The sequence below is a fragment of the Cupressus sempervirens genome, chromosome 8 (genome assembly GCF_028749045.1).
Source record: "Cupressus sempervirens isolate cs-2001-9-10 chromosome 8, ASM2874904v1, whole genome shotgun sequence".
NCBI classification, from domain to species: Eukaryota; Viridiplantae; Streptophyta; class Pinopsida; order Cupressales; family Cupressaceae; genus Cupressus; species Cupressus sempervirens.
In genome coordinates, this window is record NC_143125.1 from 46,739,005 (window position 1) to 46,764,844 (window position 25,840).

The 25,840-nt window shown below is 33.2% G+C and overlaps 2 pseudogenes; one reads left to right on the plus strand and one right to left on the minus strand.

The window, feature by feature from the left end:
* Positions 1-180: 180 nt before the first annotated feature.
* Positions 181-3,774, minus strand: LOC149541536 (putative aldo-keto reductase 2; annotated as a pseudogene).
* A 616-nt stretch (positions 3,775-4,390) lies between these two features.
* LOC149541537 (dynamin-2A pseudogene) lies at positions 4,391-4,892 on the plus strand (annotated as a pseudogene).
* The last annotated feature ends 20,948 nt before the right edge of the window (positions 4,893-25,840 follow it).

A 25,840-nucleotide genomic window follows, 5' to 3' on the forward strand; every position in this document is an offset into this window, starting at 1 on the left:
TAACTGATATAGTACAAGGCTAAAAAATCCATTTATTTAGATTCTTTTTTTTTTAACGATGCTAACTCTTTAGAGCCCTTTATTCATCTAGCTCAATTGAAAATGTTATGCTCTGGAACATAAAAATTTACGTGCTTTAATTAAATGGAGAGTGTTGTATGGGGGCATTTCTAAATTTATTTAGGTCAATTGCAAATCAACAGCTCTGTGTCGGTCTCCAGCTGCAGCATCTACAGGAAAGATGGCTTTGATTTCATTCATGTCATCTGCTATCAATTTTATCGAGAGAGAAGATATTATCATCCAGGTTCTTCATCTTGGTGGTTCCAAGAATGGGCACAACATCATTTCCCTGGTCTTGAACCCATGCAAGAGCAACCTAGCTTGGGTTGCACCCTCTTCTTAAACTGATCTTACTTAGCTTTAGTAATAGATCTTGGTTCCGCTCAAGATTCTCACCTTAAAACCTCAGATTCCCCTGTTTAACAGATCAATTATTATGATATGAAACAATCAAAAATGAAAAAATCAAATCAAATTAATTTTCACCTTTATTGTCAGTCTTGTCATGTAGATTTTTTTTTAGATTTTACTTTGTTGTTCAGTCTCAATGTTTGAACTCAACATCAGATCATCTTTAAAATGGTACAATTATTAAATGGAAAAAAAAAAATCCTATCCTTTACCTTACGAAGTCATTATCTGTCACACTTTGAAGAAGTTTTCCTCCTGTGCTGAAGAAACCCATGCCTAAAGGACTGTATGGAACAATCCTAATTCCCAACTCCCTATGAATGGAATAAAATGAAATAAAATAAATATAAGTAAGCTTGTATTCCTTATCTAAGTTCAAATGGAACAAAGTTAAAAAAAAAATCTTATTAAAAACTTCAACTTTTGGTATATACTGTGAACCCAATTCACAAATATTTATTCTCAGTTCTCTACAATCTATAAAGTAAACATTGAATCGTTGACTATTGAGGTATTATATCATTACAACGTTTACCTAGAGGTGGGAATAATTTGGGCCTCAGAATCCCTACTCCAGAGAGACCATTCAAGCTGCACAACAGTGATTGGATGCACTGCATGGGCTTTACGGATTGTTGAAGCAGAGGCTTCAAACAGACCCACATATTTTATATTTCCCTCTTCTACCAACTTCTTCAGTTCACCCATCTGTATAAAAGGAAAACTGATTTCCTCATTATCAGATTTCTTATGTTTTGCTAGGTGTCAGTAAAGAGCCAGAGGGATACAATCTTGCCCTCCAAAGCCATACAACCTTGATTATTAGACACATATTTTCTAGTGAAATTAGAGGTTTGAAATTTTGATTTTTTTGTTTTTGAGACAAATTCATTGACTCATGTTACATTAGCTTCATAAGAACTCATCTCTCATGACAATAAGTTGGAGTAGTATTGGACTTAGTGACCTTCTAGAAAGGCTTAATGCTTCACCTTATGAGCATCATCTAAATGTAATGAGTACTACGTGTTCCATTCATTCTTATGAAAAATGAGTTATTGTGAACCACTATTAAAATAACTTGTGTCAATGTGTTTCACTAGAAAACCACACAGTTGAATCCTTGTAGTAAAATCACAATTTGACTTGCTGTAGAAAATATTTCATACTTATCAATCTCAAGAATTGATATGTAAAATATATTTCTAACATCAAATCAAATTCAAGATTCAACTATGTATTGTTTGGAGAAAAACCATTTCCCAAAATTTTATAAATAAGATTAAAATAAAAAACCTGTCATAGTAGTACAGATTTTGAATCTTAAAACTTACAGCGCCATGACAAAATAGTATTTTGGTGCAAGGTTAAGGGTTTGGAATCCGAAGACTTATAGTAGCTTCTATGGGTACAGTAATATCCACCCTGTGCTAGTAATAAAGATCAATGTAGTCTATATCAAGCCTCTTGAGGCTTGCTTCACAGGCAGCCCTGACATATGTAGGATCTCCCTTCACACCAAATTCTCCATTACTCCAAGTCAATCCAAACTTAGTTACAATATGCACCTTCTCTCTGATACCTTTCAGAGCCTATTTAGGAAGGAACAATAAAAGCATTATGCATGGTGTTAGAACAATCAAGCTCAAAGAATTAATAGATTAAGAAATGGAAATAGTACGAGCTAGAAACAAGATGTACATCTTTTAATCAATCAATGGTTTTAACAAATGCATCTTTTGAGTAATATTGATCACTTTTCAGTGATGGGTTATATAGTTTTCAGCTATGTAAGGATTTGGTACAGTTGATGCTTTCACAGCTCATGATTATGTTATAATGTTGAATTACTTTTCAGAAGAGTCTTCTAGTGTAGGCTGGAAAAGAAACGTTAGAACTTAAGTATAAACACACAAGAGAGCTTGTTAGGTTTGTTTACATGAATGATCCAATGTTTTCCAAGATGACACAAAATAAAACAACATGTATGGTAGAACCATTTTTTAAATTGTAAAGTGAAGCTTCTCGACACCTAACATATAGAAACTGTTATCCAAATTTTCTCATCTACATCACCACTTATCAGTTACAGTAGTAATCTTAAACTATATCATAGCAGTAACTGGGAGCCATGCATGCTCAGATCAACATGTATGGTAGTCACAATCAAACATGGATTTCAAGAATTTTTAAGGAAATGAAAGCATTTCATTTTATTCATGCTGCCTATCCAAGAACCTTGAATGGCACAAAGAAATCTTACTCCTTTTGTCATATATTCTATCTTGGCTATATTTATAAGATGTGTCTGTATAATCTTTTGTCTAACATGAGAAGTCATACAAAATATTTGGAAATACCTTCATCTCTGAGTTACAAGGCATAGAATCATGCTAAATTGCTTTAATCCACCTTAGGTTCAAATTTCTTGATTATGCTTTGCAAATATTGATACACTGTTATCCTCTTTTGTAAATCCAATTTGACATTATTTGATTGGTAGTTGCTCTGTATTATGCATTAATGGTAGTCCATGTTCAGAGAATGTAATCCCATCTTTGTTATATGAATAGAGTTCGCATAAGAGATGTTGGTATGGTTTTTATAAAGTAGGTTAACAACTTTGTCTTCTAAATTCTTTCTTATAAATGGACATTTGGATATGGTGATAGTAATGAAGGGTCTATATTGGTCAATATGATTGTGTTGGAATAGACAAGCAAAGGAAGTAATCAAAGCAATTAAGAAACGCATTGCCAATAAGAATCCTAAGATCCACATTCTTTCTCTGATGGTTAGTATTGAATAATATTATAAATTTCTATATACATTTTGATTTATTTTAAGTTATCATTACTGAGATATTTGGTTCAATTCTGAGTGCAAAAAATTTACTATAGTAAGAATTCATTTATGATTGACTTTGATGGATAACTTTGATTTAATATTTGCCTGGTTATTTTTGTAGATATTAGAGACACTTACAAAAATTTGTGGTGATACTGTTCACTTGCAAAGGATGAAGCAACCTGCCTTTTGATGGGCAAAGAGACTGCCAAGATGCTCCTCCTCAGGTTCAAGGATGCCCGTGCCAGAAACAAGACTATCAAATCTAATTCAAGTCCCAATTTTCTCTCTAATTTTGAGCCAAATTGTCTCAGGAATCATTTCATACAGTCAAAAGTCAAGCTGGGAACATAGTATCTCAGCTCTAATGCCCATGTCCAAAATGCTGAACTTACCTTCAGAGAAGTCCTCTTGCATTGGAAGTAGGATTTCCAGCCTGGCAAACATGCACATTACTCCAAGTAAGTCCATGGGTTAGGGGAATTTCAAAGGTAAAGACAATGACTCAACTGTGGAGATGATATGAAAAACCTTAGTTTGAATGTGAGATGGACAAATAGATTCCCCTTTAGTCTACCCTATGGAACTATTGTCAATTATCAACCATACAAATCTTTTTATCTCTTAGTTGCTACCTTTTAGAAGGAATTCAACTTAGGTAATGAAGGTCACTGAGTTTGAATGTGAGATGAGACACAGACTCATGTACTATTAGGAATATCCATTCATATGGAGCTCACATGACTTTTCAACAATGTTCCAATTTATTTCTCATAGTTGCTTTACAATAAAATTTTAGTAGCTCTACGCTTTACAGTCTGCATTCTTAAAACAAACTTATGTAATGTGGTAAAAAACATTTGTGCTGGTTTTCTATTAATTATTTAATGAAAATGCTAGGAATGGATTTTTCCTTCTGTAAAGTTGATTGATCATGATGTGTCTTAATTTATCTAACAAGACACAAATTAAATATTGAGGCAAAGCTAATGTTTAGTTTATTCATGTTCTTTGTAATTAGGATACAATGGCCAGGTGACCAGTTGATCCAGAGGAGGAGTTGAGGTTGATGTCTCAGGAAGTATGTGGTTATGTGGAAGCTATTCTGAATAGTCTTGCTGCAAATGTACCCAAAGTAAGAACCTTAGAACATCCTTGCATTAAAGCACTACAGAAATAGGCATTCTTCTGTATGGTTCTCATGAGTATTAACTTTTCCTTCAATGATTGACAGGCTGTGGTGCTCTGCCAAGTTGAGAAAGCCAAAGAGGAAATGCTAACTCAACTTTATAGCTCTGTTAGGTGAAGGTTAATTACATGTGGCTAATATGACCATGGTACTAGTTATATTTGTTTTTTGTGTTCCTCATATATTATTTTTCAATTCTACTTCAAACAGCTCTCAGAGTACAGCAAAGATTGAAGAACTTCTCCAAGAAGATCAAAATGCAAAAAGGAAACGTGAGAGATTAAAAAAATATGCATCTTTATTGTCAATACTTACTCATCAATTAAGTATCCATGATGTTCGAGAAACAAGTGATAATTTTTCTTCAAATGGAGGTACTTGATATATTAGTTTTTGTTAAGTGAAATGTTTCTTTTCATAGTAATAAGTTAATACTTTTAATAGAGTATAATTTATTGTAGGTTTCAGCCCCATCATCATCCCTTGTCCCCTCCTATCATGGTTTCCATGATATACTAGAATCTTTTTTGAATCACTAGAACATGATATTAGATCTTACTAGGCTCCCGTGTCAAATGATTTTCTTTTGGACGAGGCCACTACTAGTTTTGACACTATTGTGATATGTAACGATATAACCAAAGATAATAAGAAGACTTCTATCATTTTTAGTAACTCTCATCCTTAGACATTTGATGTGTGCCAAATAAGGGTAGGTTGGTTGGGGTTGAATGTCATGAAATCTGATCTAAAGTACTTTGATTATAGTTCCAAGGATGTTTGTGGGGTTCTTGTTCAGCACCCTAGGATAGAGAGGGAAGTTATTGATTACTCTTATTTTTTCAAGAATGTTCATGCTAATGGTGTGAAGGTTGTCATGGCCTTTGATTTTTCTACACTAACAATACTGAAGCCTCCTGAGGAATTTGGGGTGGATATCATCTTTGGGTCTTCTCAAAGATTTGGTGTCCCCCTGGACTATGGGGGCCCCTCATTTATATTGCTTGGTTACATCTTAAGAGTAAAAATGAATGATGCCTGGTAGGATTATTGGAGTTAATGTGGATTCCCATAGGAATCCTATGCTAAGGATGGAAATGTAGACAAGGGAGCAACACATCAGGCAATATAATGCCACTAGAAATATCTACATGATACAAGCATTAATTACAATATAGCTTCTATGTATGCAATCTATCATGGTCTGGCAGGATTGAAAAAAATGTAGAATGTGTACATGGTTTGGCGAGAGCATTTATTAGTGGATTAAAGAAATTAGGCACTATTAATGTTGAGGATGCTCCATTCCTTGATATTGTAAAGGTTATATGCTTATCATTAAGCAAGGGGAGATGGGCATCAAAACTTCTATCATTACTGTCTCAACTCATGGAATGAATCCTACAAGTGCTACAATGTGTGGAATGAAAATTGTTGTTGTTTGAACTGTTGCTAAAGAAAATGAAGGATGTAGAGGAAAATAAGGAAACCTTTTAGCACTTATGATTACCTATCCTTCAATGCATGGTGTGTATGAGGAGGGTATTAAATAAGATATGTTAAATCATTCATGACAATGATAGTCAAGTGTACATGGATGGTGCAAACATGAATGTGCAGGTTGGACTAACTAGCTCGAGTTGAATTGGAGTGGATGTATGCCATCTCAATCTTTAGAAGAAATTCTACATTCTACACTCTGGTATGGGGCCTATAGGAGTAAAGAAGCATTTGGCACCATTTTTACCATCACAAACTCTGGTACCAATAAATGGAATTACTACTCCTGAAGGGAATCCACAACCACTTGATATGATATCAACAACACCATGGGGCTCAACCATGATTCTACCAATATCAATAAAAAGGGAGATTACAAAAATTGAGAATGGGAAAATGGACATTAAGCATACTAGTTTGATGGCAGATAATGTGTATAGAGAAAAAATTATAAATCCTTATGTTTTGGAATGACAAGCAGGGTAGATAGAGTTGAATGAAGGCTCTGACAAGAATAAAAAGAAACACAAGGCAATCAATAGTTGTAGATAGTTCAAGAATTGACTTATTCCTAATATAGAAAATAGTGCAAAACTTAAAGAGAGATTAACATTTATCAAGTGGATTTGATCATCTCAGGGTTAGATAAACTTCTATTAGTCAGGAATAAAATAGAAGATACAACTCCATTGTAAAATAAACAATTTGTAAGACAATATTATCAGACCCCAATTCTTGAGTAAATTAGGAACCAAATGCTGACAAAATATCCTCACAACCCTATTCAAGAGAAAATTTTGACTAACCACTGATATGATCCCACAACTTAATTTTGGAGTTACCTACAGATATTTCAAATGCACTGTCAGGGGAGCTTCCACAAATTAGAGTGGATAGTCCATTTCATGTCTGTCCATTTCTTTTATTGGAAAATATCTAGAATCATAGAATGACTTGTCTATCTTGGGTTTAACTATAGCACTAATTATATATATTTTTTAAAAATAATTTTTTCTTTCAAATGATTTCATCCCTTTGACTTGAAGAAAATAACAGCCTAGTTCCAAACACTACATGGTTTTCTTAGCCTTTGATGAGTAGTTGCTGATGCACAATGAATTATGGAAAACAGATGTCTGACACTAACCACAATTTCATTCTGAAAAGTGAAAATTATTAGTTGGGCCTGTATAATAAAGTTTCTTGTCTGTTCATTTACTCTTTTATTTTTGATTAATAACTTACTCATTAAAAATTATGTAGATCTTTCACCTCCACATTTTAGCCCTCTTGTGATTTGTGTCTTGCAAAAGTGCCTTCGAGTTGTCGAGTCAAGTTCCAAAAGTCAAAAGCTTGCCCACCAGACAATGATTTCATTCTATGTGGCTAGTGTGATGAACTTTCTTTTGCAAGCTCACGTGTGTATCTATTCTTCCTCATATAGTTCATTCTAAGTTTGAAGTCAGATCCTTATGTTGAAAAGTGGATATTTCCTCTCACAGGCTAATTCAAGGTCATTATCTTTCACAATTGTGAATACTTTGCTTCCAAAAATCAATCAAGTATATCAATCCGATCATGCTTTAGAAGATTTTCTTTGTGAATGGAGTCCATTGAGAAGTTTGCTTCATTTTTCCCAAGGCATATTATCCAAAGAGAAAGTGAGATCCAGTTTGGAATCAATAGATACTCACTTTTTGGAAAAAGGCAATCCTACTATTCAATGATCTCTTTCCCAAGTGTTGTCACTTGTAGAGAATATAGATTGTGAGAGGAAATCTGGTGTAGCAACTGCATTTGCATCCTCCATAGTATCTGCAATGCCAGAGGAAATAGTGGAAAACTTTCCTTCCCTTGTTACATTATGCCATATAGTGTTTGGAAAGAACTTTTCTGTCTTGTTGGCTTTGTTGTGTGCGCACAAAGATCTTTTTGGTAGAATTGTTGAGGCCTAGGATGATTATTTCTTATTGGGTCTGAAGCTTGCCAGATATTTTTATTAGACAAGTAGAGATAATGGTAATCTCCAAGTACATCATGTTGATAAGCAAGACTCTTCTTTGGATGATGGGTTCAAATTTTATCAAATTTTATCAAATTTTATTAAATTTAGAGAAATAGATCAAGACTTGCTCCAGATATTATTTAATCATTTGTGCTTGGTGAATGCATTTTATGCCTAGCCTGAAATTAAAATGGAATTTATCCTTGGCTTAGACTGTGCGAGTTTTCCTTTTTCACATATATGCCAAAATGATTTTTTTTTCATTAATTGTAATTTTAGTTCTATGAACCTCCTCTTCTTTTCCCTTCAAGATCTCGTGTCTTACTGTCTAATGTTTCTAAATAGTGGGCATATTCTTATGTATATTTCCTATGTTTGTGGCAGCAGTAACACTATAAATAGAAAAATTGTCATTGATTTTGGAGCTATAGTTTTATTTTAGACTTGCAGAACATCTTCATCTAGAAGTAGAACATCCCTGATCCAAACTTGGTAGAAAGTGTACGTTTCATTTTACACGTGTTCTGGAAGGTTACTTTTCAAACAATTTTATCTCAACTTGCACTTTGCTTAATGGATAGAATGCACTATGAACCTTTTAAATTGGTAGTTTCATGAATCTTGATTTTGTTTTAAAATAGGATAACAATTCAGTGGATGTCTTGTTTGAGATTAAAATGGTGGGTATATGTTTAATCTAGTTCTATACCGTATTGCCTACCAACTTTCTTCAGCACACTGAAAAAGTTCTTTAAATGGCATTCTCTACTTTTTGTTTTCTACATGTTTTGAGTTTTTTGTTTTTGGTAAATTGTTGTGAAAGGAGATTCCTCCCATTATATTGAAAGAAAGTAATTTGATTACAACGACTTCCTGTAATTTGGCTAAGATCATGATGCGAATGCCTTGAGTGATGTCTTGCAGTCTTTTGATCTGATCAAGAGAAAATAGATTTCATTGAAGTTTATAAAATAAGCATATGTTTGCATGTTATTCGTTGCCAGTCTTTTCATCAGAGTGATGCATGCATCATGTCTTCGCTCTTGCTTGCTGTTGAAATGCATCCTCAACCAAGCCTCCTTTTGAATCTCTTCTCAAACCAGCAAGTGCCATCAATGCCACAAACCTATAGACTCAATTCATTGTGTTGTTGATCACTCTTCTACCACATTCAAATTTGTTGAGTGATTTGTATTTTGTTTAGTAGATGTATTCCTGTTTTAAGCTATAGACAACGAATCAGAAATAGACTTGGTGAGCATACTTCAATTGTTAGCTTGGTGAGCTGACTTGGGGAGCCGGCCTAGCGATCTAACATGGTGAGTGGGCTTAAAGTGGCAACTTGGTGGGGCAAGTTGGCGAGCCGACTTAGCGAGGCCACTTAGAGACGCGACATGGCGAGCTGACTTGGTGAGCAAGCTCGATGAGCGGACCTAAAGATTGACCTTGATGAGGCACTTTGGTGGGGTGACTCGATGACCGAACTCAAAGAGTTAACTTGGCGAGCATACTCGCACTAGTACATTTGGGTTCATTTTTTGACCTTCATTGATCAAATTTTTGACCCAATTTTTGACCAAATTTGACCAACCCATTGGTCAAAATTTATCTAGTCAAAATTTTGACCAACTCACTGGTACATGATTTTTCTCAATCGTATAACTAATTATATATTTTTCTTATTAGTTACTGTCAGTGTTTTTCAGGCATTCTATAAAACAGTTCACATGCCTTGCATATGATATGACATTTTGCATGCATCCTGCACTCTCTCTCATCCGACTAATGATGGATTATGTAGAGTGATCTGAAACCATGAGGCTAAAAACCACACAATCAAATCCAAAATTAACTTGCACTACAAATGGATTGTGGAAATCTGATATTGGTAAAATTGCAGGCATGTCTACCAGGACAATCACAACTTAAACATATATTTGTCCTAGTAGACATGCATGCAAAATTAACAATATCAAATTTCCACAATCCATTTGTAATGCAAGTTCATTTTGGATTTGATTGTGTGTGTTTTTTAGCATCATGGTTTCAGATCACTCTCTGTAATCCATCATCAGCCAGATGAGAGAGTGCAGGATGCATGCAAAATGTCATATCATATGCAAGGCATGTGACTGTTTTATAGAATGCCTAAAAAAAAATTTACACCTACCTGTTGGTAGAAATTTCTACCTTCATTGGTCAAAATTTCTACCTTCATTGGTCAAAATTTTTGACCTTCATTGGTCGAAATTTCCACCTTTATTGGTCAAAATTTCCACCTTCATTGGTCAAAATTTCTACCTTTATTGGTCAAAATTTTTGACCTTCATTGGTCAAAATTTTGACCAATTCCTGGCAGAACTTGCACCATGGCTATGGAGGTTTTTCGACCAACGTATTGGTCAAAATTTTGACCAACCAGAAGGTTGGTTGAAATTTCAACTGAAAAAATTCTGACCAATGGGTTGGTTGAAGTTTGGTCAAAATTGGGTCAAATTTTTGACCAATAATGGTCAAAAAATGGTCTCAAATGTACTAGTGTTAGATACCTCTTGACGCTTCTTGGAAACTCATTCCACATAATTTCCATGAGCTAGAGGGTTCTCTAAAGTCCAATTGAATATGAGAATTATTCTTAAAAGATACTATGTTCTCTTAGGACTTTGGAGCTTTAAGTAGTATATGTTTCCTGCCTTGTAGGATAGAAAGGTTTTCTAATGAGCCTATTCAACATAATTGCTTTCTATTGTGAGATTTTTAGGATTTTAATTAAATTGACATTTCACATTATTTTTTGGCATGCTATAATGTTGTACATTATACTTGGTAGAATGAAAACTTCTCTATTGTTTTCTTCATGTAAATAAAGCCAAGACAATTTGTGTATTGTTCATCAGTATAGATTTTATCTTGTGAAACATCTATATAACATCATGAATTTGATTTTGCTTTCTTGTAATGTCTTCCAAAGGCTACCAATAATAGAAACCATTAACCTCTTTTTGTCAATTGGCCCTTTGAGCATTTAGAGGGCCGAAGACTCTATTATTGATGAAGTTTAATATTCTCATCACTTGTTCACCTTTGCTCATCCCTAAGAACCCTAACATTGGCATGATACCCTCAAACTATCTAGCATAGTTGGCTCGATTGCATAGTAAAAGATTTGTAGGTTATTCTAGTAGTTGATTTTATTATTTTGACTTTTTCTAAGCTTCATCTAGATTGATCTAGTAAGATGCATACATGTGTATAGAATGAATGTTGTAAGTATGGATAAGTTTGTAATTATACACGAGGATAGTAGATGCAAATTAGATAGGGATACTCAACTTTGTTATAATAGATATTCTTTTTGAGAATTTTGGAATTTGAATTGTCTAGAGTTTAGAAATGATAGGGGTAATACCTTGGATTTCACCATTGATTAGATCTTTGATAGTTTTGTGTTCTATTTTTTGACTCATCAAATTTGTTTGCCTTGCTTTTGGATTACTAGTATTTATGAATATCTTAGGAGGTTGTTATAAGCACTAGTTTGAAAACTCAAGTTAGGGAACAAAGAAAATGAGAAATGTCTTGTCCAAAAAAAGGAAAACATTGTATAGGGCATATTAATATATTCAAAACAAGGCAAGAAAGCAAGCAATCAAAGCGCAAATTACAATGACTAATGATTTTGTAGAAATGGGGTGGATTATTAAGAGTATGATGAGAAATGGAAATAAGGAAAAAGGCTTAAAGTTTTCAAAGTAATTGTTAGTTTAATACATATTCTCTATGATGCAAGGGTAGTTGGATCTTTAAAACACTGATGATTTCTATACTTCTTCAAGCTTAATATAATTGTTCCTCTTATACGATGATCCTTCCTCATCTATCCATAGCTTCCTTATGATAATTGCTTCTTCATTTAACATATATTTCACTTCAACATTTAGATATATTATTAACAAGGACTGTAATCTTCTTTTTTCAACATTTGTTAAGGGCTGCCAATCCCAGTTTAGCAGAGCATAACAGTCTGCTTTTACAAGATTGCTTGTCCATTAAGAAATTTTAATGTAGGATTATCATGGACAACTTTAAATAGGAATATTTTTGGTGTATGCAACTTTCAACTTTATTGGGAGTCTAATTTGAAATCCATATCTTTGTGGGGCTACTCTGATATTATATCAAGCTGCTAATTTGAACTAGGATATGTTTTGCATGTACATTAAATGGAGGTATCTCAACGACAATCAAGAGTTGGATCTTGGTAAGGCTCAAAGTTACTCATCCTTTAAGATGAAGGACAAAGTTGCATTACCTGATTTTGATAAGAATTGATTTGTTCATGACTGAAATAAATTAGTTAGATAATCATGATGATGAGAGACACAAATATTGTGGAGATGATCAATGATGGAATCTGGGAAATCCTGATTTTGGATAATGGTAAGGAATCATATTATTGGCAGTAGTTGATCCCTTCTAGGCCTGATGCTTAATATGATGAGCTTATTCATTTTCATACCACACATCTTGCTATTGTACTCAAAACTAATAGTTAGTCTTGTATGATGAACTTTTCTTGATCACCCATTATCTCATTTTCTTTTCGTTCTTGAATGAATTAATCAAATGGATACCACATCTATAAAACAAAACTTCAACTATAAAACAAATCTATAAAACAAAACTTCAACTCACCTTTGTATAATGCTAGGAAGGAGACTCTTCAACATTTCTAGCTGTTATTTAATCCTTTCACACTACCTTCTTTCTGAAATCTCTTTCAATGGATCAACTATGAAGCATTCACAAGCTCTCCTCTGCTACAAACAAGCACCAAAGAACCCAAGATGTCAAACCCTATTGGTGCTAAAGCTATAAAACCCTTTTGGTGCATACTCCTGGTCACAAAATATAGTGTAGAAAATTGTTCAGTGCACGAGCTCTCTTTTGGGTGACGTAACAATGAGATTAGGGCGACAAATGATACTTTTTTCAATTTTCACATAGTGTGAGCCCATGTTGGTCAAAATTTTGACCAACACAAGCTCACATTTAACAAAATTCATGATGTTGCCTTGCACATTTGGACCAAATTGACCCCAATTTATTAGATGGTCAAAATTTTTGGTCAAAATTGGGGTCAAATGTACTAGTGAAGCTATCAAAGATGAAATGTGTGAATGCCAAGTAGAATGGAGCACTAAAATAGAGATATATAATCTACAAGTGAGCTATAATTTGTTCTCATATCAAGCCTTACTATTACTTTCTAATCATTTTATCAGTCTAGGGTAAATCCTTTGGATTGAGGTTGACCTAATAGTCATTTGTAAATCCTTTAACCAAGTAACACTGTAATGGAATTGTCTAAATTTCTCTAACAAGGCTCACTCTTAATAGGGTGATTGAGATCCTTTAACTAGGTCACATTAAGTAGTGTGTATTGTAACCTTTAATAGGGTTGGCTTTTCATAGGATATCACTTCAGAAGAGCTAGCATGTTATTCGTGGTTTTTCCCAAATTGGGTTTCCACATAAATTCCTTGTCTCAAATTGTGTGAATGTTGATATGTTGTTTCATGTTTACATTTTTGCAAAATAAAATTGACCTAGGACATCAACCTACAAAGTTTAAGCATTGAATGATATAATGGATGTATGCATGACAAGGTTTTATAGATATCGATATACTAAACATAGAAAAGTTTTATTTTTATATTTGGACCTTAGATAACTAATTCAGCCCCCAAGTTATTCTAAAGAATTCTAGCACCTCATTAGTTGAAAAGTACTATAATGATGTGTGTTTTCTAGTTGAAACTAACTACACATATGTATAGATAGTTAAACTAAGGGTAGTCAGCTTAAACCTTCTCGATCTGAAATCAATATTGATGATATGAGTGTAGAGAAAAGGCTAAGACATTTGGAAAATATGAAGAAGCAAAAGAAAGAATAACAATGGATATTAAGTTTTCTTCTAATAACAACAAGAGGATAAAAATAATTCAATACTTAGAAGGGAGGCTAGGCACAAAAATTAAAGGAAAAGGACCTTTAATGATAACATGAGGTCTTGGGGAGGATCAAGAAAATGGTAGTGATGTAGAGGAAGAGGAAAAAAGTGCAAAAAAATAGGGTGTATTCCTAGCACTTATCTTCCCACCTACAAAGAAGGCAAGACTAATCAAAATCATAGTGAGGAAGAATGTAAAGAAGATAATATTGAAGCTCCTCTCTCCTCCTATACCACTAAGACTAAGAACCAGAGCAATAGAAACAATAGAAAGTATCGAGACACCATTGAAAAAGAGTGTGTAAGGATTGCAAAACCTAGTGAAGGCTCTAGTGGTACAAGCATAGTATAGAGAAAATTTCCAGCCACTAAAGGTTAGAAAAAGAAAAGAAAATTGGTAGCACAATAAATATGTTGAAGTGGAAGATATAGAGAGGATTGAATCTAATGAACTAGGTCAATGTTGAGTCACTGTACATATAAATCCTGGTACTATTAACGAGGTATGTAACACCAATTGAAACTCTACAAGCTTAACAAGTTTTAAATTTATAAAGTATGGAAAATTTAGTGTTTTTGATAAGTCTAAGGTAGAAGAAGCCATGTTAGAGATGATGGCTAAGTTCAAACTAACAACTATAGAGATAGGAAGAGGGATTCCTACTTAATTGTATAACATAATCGATGACAAGTGGCAATAGGCAAAAATAACTAAAAAGAAAATAAGAGAAGGGGCATTGGAAAAAATCATGCTTGAGATAAAAACTAAGAAAAATAAACCATTTTTGGAGAAATATAGGAATAGATTTGTTCCTATATATAGAGAATTCATAATATTGCAAAATAAAGTTGAGGTTGTTATACAGAAAAATGAATTATTGTTGACAATTATTTTTGGACTAATTATAGATGATACTAACTAGAATGGGAAAGATAAAGGAGGTGTATAGGACAGTGAAAAACTCTTACACAATCTCCTCCAAAAATTGATGCTAAAGAATGAAGTAATTATTGAAGATATACAAAGTGATGAAGAAGACACAAGTATCTTAAGTCTATAAGAGCAAGGAAATGTATCCCCTATTCATTCCACCACACCTAATACTCTTGTGATACAAAAAATAAAGGATTATCACAAAATAGGAGAGATAAAAGCTCTAGTTTTTAATGCTCTTGCTTAGAGTTAAGAAAAGGAAAAGGAAACAAATAAGGATTCAGATGAATAGACCAAGCAAGACAAATAATTAAAAGTAGATAATTCTACTACACATCAAGAAGGATCACAAGTCTTGGGACCTCTACTAGAGGGAAACAAAGAGACATAAGAAAAGGCAAAAGAGAAACAAAAAGAAGAAGATAAGAATGCAATCTCACAAGAACAGTTGAGTGTACAAGTTGACACTCCACCCCTAGCTATTTAGTGTGATTTGGCCCATAGGATCTTTCACTTGTTGTGAATGCTACTATTTTGGACTGATACACAAACTAGACTAAGTGGTAAAACCTCTTCACCCACTTTGGCCCTAGCTATGTCAAGTAGAAGTACTTCTAAGAAGGGAAAAGGGAAGAAGTTCATTTCTTTAGGTAAAGTTATTACCTTGGATGAAACTATTGAATTTCTTGATTGGGATTTGAATAATCTCACATTTGAACAAACTATAATAATACAAGATATTTTGGTGAGGAAAAAGAGACAAGAGGAGATGAGAAGAGAGAAACAACAATGCAAAATGTTGTATGATATCAACGATATATTTGTTGATACTTTTGATATCTAGAACATCCATGAATAGGCGCCTATTATCTCTTAGTTAGTGCAAATTGTTGAGACAATCAACACTAAGGATATCGAACTTAATGAAAAGTTAATGGCCTGGTCAAAGAAAAAGTCTAGACAACATTTTTACTATGATTTATTTCAGAAGGTTGAGTTGTTGTTACTTGTACATGATCTAGAAGATCTTTTGAAGAAAATACAAGATTTTTACAATATTATTTGTGGCATGCCCACATTCACAAATTAATTTCAAGCCAGCATTCAAAAGATTCAAGCTGATTTAAAATCATTAGGAAACTCTATCACATAATTAGTTAGGTCCAACTCAATGTACTACAATAGATTATTATTTTCACAAGGGAGGTAGGTCAAACTATGCACACCATATAGTAGAATGAGTGCCAAGATTATCTCCATACAATCGATGTTGATACCTCACTTGGAGGTCATGCAACAAGAGTTGGCTTCAAAAAAGGATCTAGTTAAAAAGATAATAATCTTTCTAATTTTGATAGCCTAATTGATTTAGTTAAAAAATTGGAGGTAAAGATTTAAGTTTTGGAATCAATAAGGACTACATGGGATCATGCTCTTACCATGATTATCCAAACTCATGAGTCATTCATTGAAAAGTATGGCTCGATTCCACCTCCCAACCCTAGCAACAAACATAAGTGACAAAATCAATTGGGATAAGAAAGAAAATGAAGAATTCAAGGGAGGTAATGAAGGATACTTAAAAATAATAAAATTAGAGATGCATAGCTCTGATGAATAATAGAAGCATAGTAGTTAGAATCAGAAGCACAAAAGTTAGAACAAAGGTATGAAAAGAAGCATCAAACTATTTGAGTTGTGTAACATATATATTGTATATATGAGTATGTTTAAAAATGAATTCTTTATAAGTCATACAACAATCGAGTCATAGACATAGGGGGAGATGTAATCATGATAAAGTATTTTTGCCACTAATTTCAAAGGGGGATATTATTGATCTCCCTACTTTTGTTGTCTATTAGCATCGAACACTTAGTCATATAAAAGGAAAAGTTGATCGCTCATCAGCGTGACCAAGTTACTCTATATAGGCTGAGTCATTTAAAGATTTGTAAATAATCTTGTATATGTCAAAATCTATAAGAGTTGAGAAATTCTTTGGTCACCATGTATTCATATACAAGATGAGTTCAGTAAATGCTAAGTAAAAAAAGTATATGGATGCCATCTCATATAGAAGAAGCTAGGTTAGTTGAGGCTGAGCACTAGTAGGAAGAATAGATATGACCAAGATTTAGAGATAGTATGTATCGAGTAACATAGTGTGTACAAAAATGTATGAAATGTTACAAAATTTGAGGTAAACCATTTTGAGCTAACATATAAACAAATTTAAAGATCACACAATTTTTTACAAAGGTTATTATGCATTTTGATGTGGATCATTGATCCCTATGAAGGAGGGACAACCATTCAAATGAAGAGGAAAAAAAGAAAAAAATCTAGATCATTTATTCTAGAAGAATCTGTAGATTTATTTATAAGGGCACATCCAAAACCTATTTTATATATAGTGTGTGCATAATCTGGGAAATAAAGTGAAGTATTGTGTAAAGGAGTTAGTTTTGGAGACTACAAGAAAACAATGTGAAGTAATAGAGTTTAGCAATGTATTGAATCAGTGAAAATCATATTAAAGATATATTAGATAGAAGATTAGATCAGAGATTAGAATGAAAAGATCCACAATTAGCATTATAAGTGTAGACTGAAGGGTTAAAGTGAATTAGGATAAATCTCTTGACAAAGTGGTCCTAAAAATCCTATGTAAATCTCTAAACATATTCCTTACTTCATTGTAAGTGTTAATCCTTTAGCAAAGTAAACCTAATAGTCTTTGTAAAGCTCCTAACAAGGAAGACCTCTCATAGGGTAGATCATCAGAAGTGATCAAATTTATAGTCCTAATAGGTTAACTTTGTTACTTCAGTAGTGAAGATTTGTGGGTGTCATCTCCACCCTAGTTTTATCTTCACCTTAGAGGGTTTATGGGTAACCAAAATCTTTGTGTTATGCATTTACTTTTTCACAATGATGGATGTGTAACATAGCTAGATTTATTTCAGAATTTGAAGTTCTAAGTTATGTTATGCATAATCTAGATATGAGATGGATAATGTGGTGAATGAAGTTAGGTTATTTTGAAGATTAAAGTTTTAGTGATCCTAATTCATCCCCCCCTCTCATTATCTCAGTTTCCCAATAAACATCCAACACATTTATGGTCATATTAACATTTTTTCTTGGGATCCTTATCTTCAAATTTTCCAAGTCTACCACCTTCCAACTCTTAGGTTCCATAGTATAAGGTATATTAACATTATTTATACTATCCTAAATATGACTGGAATCCTCACCATCTAGAGCATAGGAGGTGAGGCTTCCCTAACACTCTCCTCTAGTATTTTAGTGGCATATATTAGCCTCTTTTATAGAGTTGTTGCTTTGGAAAAAAAATTGAATTCCTGAGTTTCAAGCATTTTTCACTCTATTTCTCTAAGGTGGAAATTTTTCAAAAGATAAAACCTTAGTTTATTGTGTTGTGAATTTTTTGTTTTCTCTAGTTAGGTTTTTATCCCTTTTTATCTCGTGTTGCTTCTCATGGTTATGTCTTCACTATTTTATGTTAATTTTTCATTCTAATTATTGACTTGGAAATGAGTTGTTCATCCACCGTCAGATGGATCCTTCATTAATGATTCTCACTATGTCATTATGAAAAGATGCAAGTCCTTTAGCCAAAGAGACTAGCAACATTGTGATGCATTTCTAGTGGGATTGGAAAATTGCAACGGTGCTTGAAATCAACATCAGCTATAGATTGACCTTAAAATTAATAGTATAAAGCCTCTTTCAGGCCAAAATGTTAAAAGATAAAAGGTTTTGGAGAAAGTCTCCAAAATAATGACACTTGTCCATATCCAAACGAATTCCAAGCCAAAGATTAAAAGGACCAAAACTTACTTGAAAAATTGTCCAAAGATGAGACCAACAAAAGAAGCAACGAAAGATATAAAGACTTATGACCCACGTTTGTTTCACTTAATTAACATAGAAAGCTTGAGATTTAGTGAGATGTAGACATGTGGTATCCTTTGGGAAGTGACATTGGTAGTGGAACCTAATGTGTTAGCAAGACCTGATTGATGATTGGTCCACATTTTCAAGGTGACATAAGGCTCCCATGAATGAGAGGAAAGTGGAATATGATATAAGAAAAATCTATAGTTTGTGCTCTCTCACAAGTCTATGGGTTTTTTTTGAGATAGAGTGTGATGACTCATGTCCCACCCAATGTTGAAGATTATGACTCTCATTTTGTGTCCGAGGAAATTTTCCATGGCTAGGATTTAAATCATGAATGAATTTTAGTTATCCATTGGCTCAACAAGAGATTAGAAGATAATAATCCATGTATCATCTCAAGGAAAGGGCATTGGTCTAGTGATTAAATGAGATTATGACATGTGTTTGGCTCACCCTCACTTCTAAGACTTTTCAATAGTTACTTGCATGGTTGATTCTTTCATTTCTATTGGCTAAAAACAAGGTCCAAGCTAATATATAGAATGCCAAGAAAAATCAAAGGGAAATTGAGATCATCTAAAAGGCCAGCTAGATTGTGTTTATGGTCAAAATTCAAAATCAAAATAAATATGACAGAGAAGCTTACATTTTCAAATTTTGTAAAAGTTGTATCACGTGAACTCATGGTGTAAATTTTGTAATAAAAAAGGCTACCCTTCATAAATTAATAAAACTTTTGAGTTAAGGCATAAAACATGAAGGTTTTAATTTACAGAGTAATCAAAATGGTTGGAGCTATCAATTGAAAATAAATTGAAGTAGACACAAGTGAGGAAGCTTACACATGGAGTTAGATTGCAAAGTAGAGAAATAACTTAGAATCAAAAAGAAATATAATTGTGAAGTGCAAGCTACTAGTAGAAGTGACAAGAAGAGACAAAAATAAGTGCACCTAGCCAAAAGAGATCAAATTGCCAAAAGTATTATCATTTTATGCAATAAAGAGGCATGGAGTACAATGATGTCATGCCAAAAAGGCCAAAGAACTCACTCAACATTGAAGAATAGGCCCTAATAGCATTTCATGGTTGCAAGAAGCATGGGGAAGGATAACATGATGTGTTATACACCTAAAAAATGCAAGGTTGACCATGGGGGGAATCTGGTTTTCCCAAAAAACATTGGTCTTTGATATAGATCATACCTTCAAAATGGATGACCTAGATGTGACAAGAATCTCCTCAATGTGATATTGAAATGTAATCATCAATATAGATAAGCTTTATTTCCAATGGATGGCTGGGATGTTGTGAGGAGACTCCTCCCAACAAAGAAAGTGGATAGAATGAAAGGTGGGGGGCCCACCACATGGAAATTTTTTTGGATTCAAAAGCTTGAGAAAGCATCAAAATATGAGGAAATGTTGGAATGGTGATGTGTGGCAACATCTTGGTCTTTCGAGAAGATGGGTAGATAGCTTGCCAAAATATGAAAGTCATCAATCATCGCAACATGTGTCCTTCCATCTGAAGCTTCTTGTAATCCTTATTCTATAAATGTGTTTCCAAGATGTTTTATTCTAAACACAGTGTTGTTCATGTTTTGAGTTGGTCCATGATACTATATAGTTTTTATTCCAAAGTTGAATGAAAAAAGTTAACAATTCTTGGTCTAATAGAGTTTTGTTTTATAGGGATTGTCATTGAATTGTATAAAATTGCAAAGAATTTAATAAAAAATGAAAAAATATAGTTGTTCATCCTAGATCATGTCTCTTCATTTATCTCCATTTTTTTCTTTGAGTTTTAATGGCAAAGTTTATTAAATTTCAGTTTATTTTTTCTAATAATTTAATTGGTTATGTAAATGCTTAATGTAAATTGTAATTGCTTTATGGTTTTCATTGAATATTTTAACAAGTACGTGATCTGAAAATGAATATTAATAATCTTATCACAAAGTGTTAAGATAGATCCAAAAGTATATGTGTCTAATTTCTGTAAGTAAATAGCCCAATAGATAAGGCACTAGCCATCCTCTTAAGTTGATCTAATTGGTATATCTTATATGGTGCAAAAATTTATATAAATTAATCATTTAATGTTTTGTTGTTAAATTTTTTAAATCTTAGCCTATGCTTGATTCATGGAGTTCTAGGGTTTGATAAAATAGCCATTTTTCATATTTTTTACTATCTTAGAATAAGAAGATGAAGGCTAAATCATTTGTTATGTTGGAATTCATGTCGAAGTTTTCAATTTTAAGGAGATAAAGGTTTCATTCCTTGGTATACCCTCCTAAATCTTACAGAATTCAAAGTGGATACGAAATCAAATTCTTGTCAGTTGGTCCTTTTAGTTTGTATTTCAAAATACCCATTATGGTCTCTAGCTAATTCCTAGGTTTTCTGATCATATAAGAGGTTGTTAAAATTTTCTAAAATCATAAGCCAACAAAATGGTGATTGTGCTAGGGAAAGGGTTGCAATAAGATTTATTAAAAGAGCATGAATCTCTGTTATAAATTGCATGTGTTGATTCATGTATTTCAACAATGGTTTTCCCATCCAAGTTAGCCAACAAAATTACAACTCTTCTAGGGACTATCTGAAGAAATTCATTATTTAAAATAATAGATTCTCTTGTATAAATTGTACATCTATACTCATATTTTTCAGTTGTGTTTTTCCCATGCTAGTATTGGTCTATTTTAATAAACAAACCTTGAGAATCTAAAAAAAAATCTAATACAATGAGAAGTCCATGATGTGGGTTGTGTTTGAGGAGTGCCTTGTATGTGTGATGGGGTTTTCTTTTCCCAAAGTGCATCATGACATAGGTACTTGTGTCAAATCTATGGTCAATTATTTTATTCTCATGTTATTTTCTATCTTCTAGCCATATTAAAAAAATTCCTTTCACTAGGAGGCAGCTTGGTCTAAGGTTTTGTAGCTAGTGCTATATATTTTAAGTGTTTTTTGAAATGGAAGATAGAAGGAAAAATACATGAGCATACACGAAGGGAAATCTAGAAGTGCCTCTATACACATGACTACCTCATGTGGGTAGGAAGAATCAGCCCAAAAAGAAAGGAGATCCTAACCACACTTAGAAATCCAAAGATAATGCCTCATCCCACTCCCAATATCATCATGTGGGAGAGAGAATATTCATCATAATATTCTAAATTTGAGAGTACTAGACTTCTAGGTGAAATGTTCAAACTCCATTACTAGAAGAAAGAATCTCCTAAGATAAAACTATCTCTTTTATAGGAGATAGCATGTTTAGGGCCAATGTGTCTAAAGAATTAAACTAAAGGTGAGGATATAAGAAAATCTTGAATCCTAGGCCAAACCTTGTCCACATTCCATATATTAAAATACATCTCATAGATCTAGATGGTCCTATAGATTTAGAAACTACCTCTATAGACCTTGATGAATTGTTGTCTAAAATTGAAACCCTTAGAAAGAAGGTTTCCAAAGAAGATGCCAAATGCATTCATTTGGAAAAATAAAAATAAGTAATCACAATTAATTCTCTCATAGAGAGAATATTTTCTTAGAAGGATGGAAGCTCTGAAAGAGTAGAAGAGAAATTCTCTACTTTGCATTCATATATCTTTAGAGATATGGGACTGATAAGGTCAAAGATTCAAGACCAAGAATGCCTTCTAAAAGAGAATGAAGGACCTATTATTTTCCAAATCTATCCATCTAAACGTATTGAAGAAAACATAATAGATCTTACCATTAAGAACCCTGATAAAGTAAAGAAAAAGTTTGTTAGGGTTACAAATCAATGAACCTTAAGTTGCCTCTAAGAACCTTGTTATGTCAAAAGTTGACTTAGAGTTGGAGAGAGAAAAAAAGGAGAGGGAAGATCTTTCTAAGGAATTGGAGAAAGTTGAAATTGAGGTTGAGGCTGAAAAAACAAGGAGAAAGATACTTTTCCTTAAATCCACCTCTAGTTTAGAATCTTGGCTAAACCAACCTTCACAACCTATGCCTTTTGTTCCAACTTGTGGACCTATAATAAATAGCCAAGGTTTTACCCAATCAATACCATCTTCTTCTTGCACTACTACTATCCAAATAGCTACAACTCAACAAGTTAAAATCCCTATATAAACCAAAGGGTATGGACTTAGTACCTCAAATATCTCAGGTTTTTAGAAGAGACCCATTTATATGGAAAGATACAAGAAAATATCCTTTTTAGGTATCCTTATCTTTTCCCATCCAATCTCCAATGACTTGAGATATAAAGTTACTAAGTTCTCAGGAAATAATGTCATAACTAGTGAAAAGAATTTTATAAAGTTCATTGAGATGCTAAAAAAATTGAAGTGGAGTATGAGGATGTTGTTATGAAATTGTTAGTGCATTCACTCACTAAGGATGCAAGAGACTAATTAGAAGATTACCTGATGACAGTATTGGTTCATGGGATGATCTAGAAAATATTTTCAAGGAGAAATATGGTGACAAAACTAATGCAAGTTTCATGTTAAATAAGTTCAATAATATTAAGAAAAATTAGAATCAATCAACATTGATTTTATTGTAAGATTCCACAAAGGAATGTATAAATTATTTCAAGTTATGAGGATAGGTGAGAATGTGTGTGCCTCTCACTACCTATTTTAATGCCTTTGATAGAAAAATGCCATATATTCTAAGAGATAAAGATCCTAGGACATTAAGGGATGGTTTCAAAATACCTATCAACATTGAAAACAATAGAAGAGCATCTAGTAGGCTTGGAACGAGAGATGACCCTAAACTATTCAACCCTAGGGGAAACAAAAAGAAGATAACAAACCTATCACAACTAAGAAACCTAGGGAAGACAAAGGATTAGGTTTTAAACTCACTTAGGAATTTAAATCCTCCATCAAACCATGCTAATAAGCCTAATTCTATGAAAATAAATAGTACAATAACAATCACAATAGGAAAATTGGATTGCATATTTTGTTGAAATCTAATTGAAAAGATCATTGTTGAAAAAGGGAGATTGTTGATGTAAGAATGTTTTCAATCATTTTTTTATCACTAATGTCAAATCTAATGGAATTCCAATTGCTTATAAGATCCGACTACTATCACTTAGTTGATTGATGAAGAGGATTTAATCAATAAGAGGTAACAACAGTATGTAGAGGAAAGGTTGAGTTATGATTTTGTAATGAAGTACAAGGATCAGATAAGACAATGGTGAAATAATGTATTGACAATATACTTGAAGATACAAAGGGTGGCCACACCTAGAAACTTTAGAAAAAAAAGTTATAACAAAGACTATCTACAAAGCCTGAACAAAGTCTATAGTGGTAGTTGAGCAAGTTAGTTCATGCCAAGCAGATTATCAGTTACTGTCAAGTAAATGCAAAATCTAGTATGTGCAGTAACTTAGTTGGTTTCGTGCAAAATGTAATAGGTTTCAAGCATCAGTAAAATTTAGTTAATGTCAAGTGAATCCATAGTAGGTGTCAAGTAACATAGCATGTGTCGAGTATTAGAAAGTAAATAAGTGTCAAGCTACTACATTATTTAAAAAAGTAAAAGATTCACTAAATCTAGGCTGACAAGTTTGTTTTCTTGAATTTTGTGAACTAGGTGGAAGATAAGGATGATGAGATGGTGGTATAGAATTTGAGGTTAACTATTTTTGGGTGATTACAAGTGGATTCTACATGAAGTTTCTAAAAGAAACAAGATAAAGGGTAGATACATTGTATCTGACCTAACCAATTCAAACCCTAATATAAGTGAGAGAAATTAGAGTGGGGAAAAAATTCTAAATTCCTACTTAATGATTTGGTGGTCACAAAGAAGAGTAAGTGGTTGGTAAGAGTGTGTAGTGTCAAAGACAAGGCATTAAGAAGGAAGGATAGAGTACAAAGACTTTGCTTTGATAGGTGACCACAAGAGTGACTACATTGGCACAAAAAGAAAGGAGACTCATGGAAACAAAAGCTTGAGGAGTGGACAAGCTATCAGAGCTACAATAACTAAAAGCCAAGTAGAATTGTGATTTGAATTGAGATCTGAAATTTCAAAGCTAAGTTGTAAGTCTTATTAGGTCAAAATCCCTTATTGAATACTCTCTAGAAATTGTATTAGTTAGGGAAAATCCTTTGGACTAAGGTTGGTTTAACAACCATTTGAAAATCCTTTAAGAGGGTGCCATTCCAAGTGAATTCTTTAAAGACCTTTAACCCGGATCACTCCTGACAAGGTGATTGAAATCCCTTAACCAGGTCATATTTAACAATGTGCATTGTAGCCTTTAACAGGGCAGGCCTTTCACAGGGCATCACTTTAGAAGAGTGAGAAAGAAGTAGCATATTACTAGTGGTTTTTTCCAAATTGGGTTTCCACATAAATTAGTGTGTTATGTGTTGATTTTTCATGTCTTATTACTGCATGTTAATTTAACTATAACTTGCTAGTTACAATGTTTAGCTTGGATGGATGAAATGTTTAAAGGGCTCACTATACTTATTGAAAATTTTTTATTAGGACATTTGGATATTGAATAACTAATTCATACCCCCCCCCTTCCAAGTTATTCTAAAGCATTTATAACAATCGGTATCAGAGCCATCTGCTGATTTAGTTTGAAAGTACTAGAAGTACAAAGATCAAGATGTCTAAGAGAGAAGTTTCCAAGCTCAATAGAGACAACTTCTCTACATGGAAAAGTTTAATGAAACTACACCTTGGATCAATAGGTGATCATGTAAAAACCTCAATTATAGTGGAACATATTGATCCAGTTGGTGTCCCTACTATTGAAGATATGAAAAATAAGAAGAAGCACAATTAGGCAATGTTGGAGATTGCCTCTTCTCTTAGCTACATTGAATTTGATGATCTCAAGGGATGTAACACTACAATCAAGATGTGGGATGCCCTAACAACTATTTATGGAGGAG